The sequence below is a fragment of the Dermacentor variabilis genome, chromosome 9 (genome assembly GCF_050947875.1).
Source record: "Dermacentor variabilis isolate Ectoservices chromosome 9, ASM5094787v1, whole genome shotgun sequence".
NCBI lineage: Eukaryota > Metazoa > Arthropoda > Arachnida > Ixodida > Ixodidae > Dermacentor > Dermacentor variabilis.
In genome coordinates, this window is record NC_134576.1 from 23,661,766 (window position 1) to 23,667,765 (window position 6,000).

At 44.8% G+C, this 6,000-nt stretch overlaps 1 long non-coding RNA gene across 1 annotated transcript in view; it reads left to right on the forward strand.

Annotated features, from left to right (window-relative positions):
• The window catches only part of LOC142557950 (uncharacterized), a 29,130-nt gene extending 24,739 nt beyond the window's left edge, over window positions 1-4,391 (forward strand). The window contains exons 2-3 of the long non-coding RNA XR_012822905.1: window positions 2,394-2,505; window positions 4,360-4,391. This is a non-coding gene — a long non-coding RNA (uncharacterized LOC142557950). The remainder of the gene's footprint in view (window positions 1-2,393; window positions 2,506-4,359) is intronic.
• Window positions 4,392-6,000: the final 1,609 nt, after the last annotated feature.

Genomic DNA, 6,000 nt, shown 5'->3' on the forward strand with positions numbered 1-6,000 from the left:
AAATGGGTGCATAACGCTTGTGTTGCGAGCATTGGTCGCACGTTAAGGAACAGCGTAGTCAAAATTATGCCTTAGCTGCGCAGCATACCACCTCTCATAATTCTGTGTTATCTTGGGTCATTAAATACTATCAGTTCATGAAAAGTCTCGGAAATGTGGCACTGAAGCAGCCTACTGTCCTAACATTCTCAATAATTAATGCTAAATCAGTACGTGCCTGTACGAAAATGATCACAGAAAAAAAAGAAATCGGACAACGAAACAAAATAAATATTCGAGCTTTGACATAGCAAACGTACAGGCCTGCTTGGCAAGAAGTGTTCAAGTATACTAAAGAATTTTAACCGACTACGTCGTGCAGTGTTGAGTTTTGCACGTTGTTTCTACCTTGAAACATTGTGATAACTACCAGTGTGTTATGACTGCACGCTATTACATTTTTGACGTTGATCCTGTTGTTTAAAAGGAGTCGCCCAGTGCCCATGTTAGGCCGAAACATTCCCTTTGTTGTTACTGTGAGCAAGAACTCACACCTCGTGCAGAATTTAAAAAAAAAAAAACCAATGTACTGACACTAGCCCGGCGAGTAATTGCAAAAGAGGATCATGTTCTTGGGCCCAAACAATGAAACGTTCCTTTCCTTCGAGCGCTTCCTAACCTTACGTGAGGCCTCCTTACAGCGAAGGACCGATGGAGGAAGCAAGCGTACTCTGAAAGCTACCTTCACCCGTCCTCACGTAAGGAGCGGTTGCCGCATGCCTGGGTTCGAGATTATCTCTTAAAAGCTTTACGCGAACACCATTATTCAATAGAAAATGTTGTATCGTCGCACAATCTTTAAATTGAAGAGCTAATATAGAGAAGCGTGCACGCTTTATTCTAGTTGTGTTTACTAAACTTTAAACAAAGTAGCGCATTACAGTGCAAAACTTGATGCGCTCCATCAACGCTGGCACGCCGGCGTCGCACAACGCCTAGCAACGCTTTCATGCCGCACGCGTGACTGAAACGAACATGCCTACAAGACGTACCGTGCTCGCACTTCTCCGCAGGTGGGTGACAGCGCGCATGCGCAAGCAAAGGTCACGTGGTTAAGCAGTGAGGTGAAGCGCTTTTTTAGGGCCAGGAGCGGCGTAAGGACGCATGAAGGTAGCTTTGGAGCTACCTTATGCTGAAGAAGCACTAAGGAAGCCTTCACCGAGGGCCCCTTAGTAAGGAAGCTTTCACAGTGACATAAGGTAGCCTCACCGCAATGAAGGCTTCCTTACTGAGGTAAGGAAGATTTCATTGTTTGGCCCTAAAATTGTTCTTCCCGGCCAATCATGATGTTGGACGTATTACGACAGGAAATATTCATGAAGAAAAAGTTTTGTGGACTCGGTACTGATTCTTTTTATGTTTTACTTCTTACCAAATAATGTTGATGGTATAAGTATTTTATTGGTGCAAGGGCTAGGAATGACCAAGAGCGCCACCGAATAATTTTATACAATGCAATGGGTACGACAGCAAGATAGAATATTTATAGGTGCATGGCGGCGATACATGGCTCACGTAGTATTTTATCTTTGTCTATACCAGAAAGTTGAGAATGGCGCCAGAACTGTTTAAGGCTATTAGCGCAGCTCAGGACGAGCAAAAAAGGAAAGAGGTAGGGGTAATCAAAGGGAGCGGAAAACAGGGTGAGCGCTAACTTCCAACTTGGAAGTCGCCCAAACTGCCACGCTTTTGGCGCCAGAAATTGTGCCACCTTCTTATTGCTCAGTCGTTCCGCGTTAACGTAGGCAAGTGGGAGGGAAGGAGAAGGTTTAGCTACACATAAACAAGGGTAATAAAGGACGGGCTGCTGATGATGCCAGTTTGGTCAATTAAGGCAGACACAGTAACAGGAAGGAAAGTGTAACAGCGACCGATTAAGGAAGCCACAAGTAATAGCGTACTTAATCTTTTTGAATCAAGTTTGGTCAAAGGAGCTCCCGCCTGGAATGCAACAACTTGAAAATTCGGGCGCGAAGCTGTAAACGCTAATAAACATCTTGAAGTAAACCAAGTTGACCGAATCACCTGAGAGACGTCTGTCGAAAATTTCAATCGTAGGGACGAGGATTGTGCAATGACTGATAATCCCTTAAACTCCTGCCTTCTTTATTTTGACAGCGAAGCTGCTGGCCCCTCAGTGGTCCTCATTACATATGTTCCTCTGTGAGCGTAAATAATAATCATCTGCAATAGATCGTACGCCGCTAAACAATAAAAAATGGGATCGCTCATCTCCCTCGTAAAGTACAGGCTGCAAACACTCACCAAAGTGAAGTGAACAGTGCACACATTCACTGGAATCACGCATACAAAGAAACGGAGCAGCGTATACATATAGAAATTTTATTTTACAGGAAAATATTTTGAGGTGAGGTTGTCGGAGCCCCTCAGTCCGGGGCCCCACTGTCCTCTGCCACCTGCCTGACCTGGCTAATTAAGGGCTTTTGTCCTAACAAATCGCAACGGGTAAGCTGTGCCTCCCACTGCTCCATTGTGTTATTACTATTTGGTCTCTGTGGCCGCTTAGTGCACTCCCAAGTTACATGTATTATGGTGGGCATGTTAGCGCACCCTGGAAAGTTGGCCATATAGCGAGTGGGACACATGGCGTTTAGCATCTTTAGATAGGGGATACCCCAGTCTGTATTTTACGCCAAAAGGCAGCCTCTTCCCCGCTAAGTTGTGTGAAGCGGCAGATATTTTCTGAGGACTCCGTGCTGATGGCCAAGAATATTTTTGGCATTCCAATTGATGGGATTTTGCGAGGGATAGCGCGGGTGGTTGGGATTAGAAGAGGACGCAGTCGCTCGGTTGGTATGCCCTCGAGCTAACGCGTTCGCCTGTTCGGTGCCTTGTACCCCCGCGTGTCCCAGGCCCCAGAGCAGGCGATGATAGTGGTTGAAAGGATTGCGGATTATCGCGAAGCTAGCCGCAGTCATGTGTCCCTTGAGAAACATGCGACATGTCTCCCTGGAGTCTGTCGTACGTTTCGATAAAGAACAAGCTCAAAACAAGCGTCTATCGTCATCAGCAATGGCTCGTACTGCCATAAGCGAGCAAAAATGCAACGGCTTATAACTCCGTAAGCAAAAAAAAAAAAATGCAATGGCTTATACCGCCTTATATAAGGCAGAGGCTACGGGCGCTCAGCAGTGAAGGGAATAGTGTATGCATTCATTGAAATCACCCACACAAGACATAGAACAGCACATGTTTCAATAAAGAACAAGCTCAAAAGAAGTAACTGAACCATCAATAAAACATTGGACACTGACCTCAGCAATTCCGCTGGTTCTGAAACAGCTTCGCTGGATGTCCACATTTGCACGGCAGGGATGGCCAGTCAATTGTTTTTATTTTGCGCGTGTTGAGAGTAGTAAACTATTTAGAACATTAACGTGGCTTCAGAGGACGCTTCTTTCGCAAGCAGCATCCTGGATTACTAATTACCCAATATGGCGGATAATGGTGCTGCCTTGTTTATTTTTTCTATAGCACTACGTACTCTTTGGTCTAGCAAGCTTTCTTGATCAGTAATTCTATTACGATATGAATTATAGGGGCACTTTAGGCGCATTTCTACCGTGTCCGCCACCATATTGTTCCGCATATAGCACAAGGGTAATAAAATCGTTGCCGCACGCCGTATGCTACATGTGCGAGTGAAAGCGTGCGAATGTCGCGTGCGCGAGCGAGGAAAAAAATGGGAGGACGCTTAAGCTTCGCCTTCAAGAGTGGAACGCGACAGCGTTCCCGTCGACCCGCCAAGGGGTATAAGACAATGGGCTGTTTACGGCGCGGCCGTGCGGGCGCCGTATGTTGATAGCGACCTGCGAAGAGATCCAAGAGCGCGCCCTAGCGGGCCTCATCTTCAAAGCGGTCTGGGATGTTTGTAGAGTGCGCATAGTACCGGTAGCGTTGTATGTGCTGTGCTTGCGACGTTTGGTTCGCGTTGAAGCGAGAAATGTACGGTGGTCAATTCGCTCGTTGCTGCTGCCCGGATTCTTCACTCCAGCGTGTTGGCAGTGAGTTTCCGTGGTCGTCGAGAGAGATGTGTTCATGTTTACCTGTGCGCCCGTGACACCGTGCCTGGTAATTTAGTTTGTAAGCGAATATTTACAAGTTTCTACGACCGACAAAACAAGTATCCTTACTTCGTATAGCTATGTAATAATTTGCCATCGCAATCGGTTCTTCGCCTTTTGCGAAACTGCTACTTGTTGTTCTCCTCTTCAACATTATGACCTAAGTCGAGAAGATTTCACAATGTTTTATCGTTTTCTTTTGTTTTTATCCAACATGTCATCATGGCACTTTTAGGTCCAGAAGGAAGCCCAGGGTTTTGAGAGTACCACGACACCTGCAAGGAGTAAGCCTAATGTGCCTACGTGGCACCTTTCATACAAGAGCCACTGAAATAAGTAAGGCAACCCTGTTTGTTAATATTCAAAGGTTATAAAAACAACAGGAACCAGGATGCTCTCGGAATGGAACAAGTAAAAGTTTTCCTAGTTGCTCGATGCAACTCTTGCTGGTTACGTAACTCCCAGAAGGCATGAAAAATTCGCTGACAAAACATAAAATAACACAGGAGTTCCTTCATACTTCTATGTCTGGAGAAACTACACCGCTTTGCGCTTCCTTTGGGCAAGAACGTTCAATTATTTCGCCCCTTGCTTCTAAATTCAGTCGGTGAGTCATAACCTTCCGAAGCTATGGTCACTGCCTATCACCTCTGCGTCAATGAATCTGTACGTTGTCCTCCTTTTCATTACTTTTGTTGACGTTGATGTTTTTGTTCTTGTGTACCCAATAAGGCTCATAAAGGCTCACATAGCTCTCAACAATATTTCCTCAACTGATCTCCTTCGCTACTGTAGACGCTGCATAAAAACTACGTTAGCTTATGACAATTTAAGGGCGTCTCTTGGTGCATAGATCGATTATTTTTTTAATATTTTCTTTCTGGCGAAGGTAAAATAAAAATCGAGACTGTTCGGCCCGCCGTATGACTCTGCATAAAGTTTTGAAAGAATAGTCTTTAATGTTTACTTGTGGTAGCCGAAATTTCAGGCACTAGAGTGGATGCCATGATGCCCTCTAGTATGAATTTAGAACCATTTTGTAATGCAGTGAACAGCTGCAAATATATTTGTTTCTGCAGGATATTGCGGCGCCGTCATGTGTTATGCCCGTAGAAGAAAACAAATAAAAAAAACGACAATCTAAGTTATGCAAGCGCAATAGATATACTGGAATACATGGGAAGTGATGCTTTAGTGAAGCGGTTAATTAAATCCTTTAAGTTTGCCTATTCCAGTCCTGCGTCCCCGGTGCAAATAAAAAAGATAATAAGAAATAAAAAACGTTCACGCGCACGTATGCTTTCGCGCACCCACGCCACGCTGGGCATTACGACAGCTCTTATATAGCGTTGCATTTTTTTTCACTTCCTACTTATATTAAATGTACCAGCCGCTTCATTCCCATTGCCCCGCTGTGTGTAAAACCATTGCCCCGCCATAGTGTTGAAACGATCGTCATCAACACGTGGCGTCACTTTCAAATACCTTGTTGGCGTTATCGAAGTATACCTGTAATGTAGGCATAAGGGTTTGCAAATTAGTCATAGAAATGTTAGCTTTATTAAAATGACTAGTGGCTTTGATGCGTATCTTTTTTGCCAGGAGGCTATTAGGTATACGATTTTTTTTATCGCTGAGTAATTCCGTAGAAGATAAGCTCAGCAGCTTGGACACATATAAAGGTACTAAGGATGGTAGTACTGTCCTGTGTGCGAGCTACTCGGCAAGATAGCAGTACCAGCAGCATCTAGCCAGCCAGCAACTGCGGACAGGAAATATGTTAGTGAGTGTGGACTTGGGCGACACTTCTTTCAAAACGTGCCAGGTATGCAATGCTTCGTACTTTGTATATGTTATCGTCCTGGTGGAATCGCAG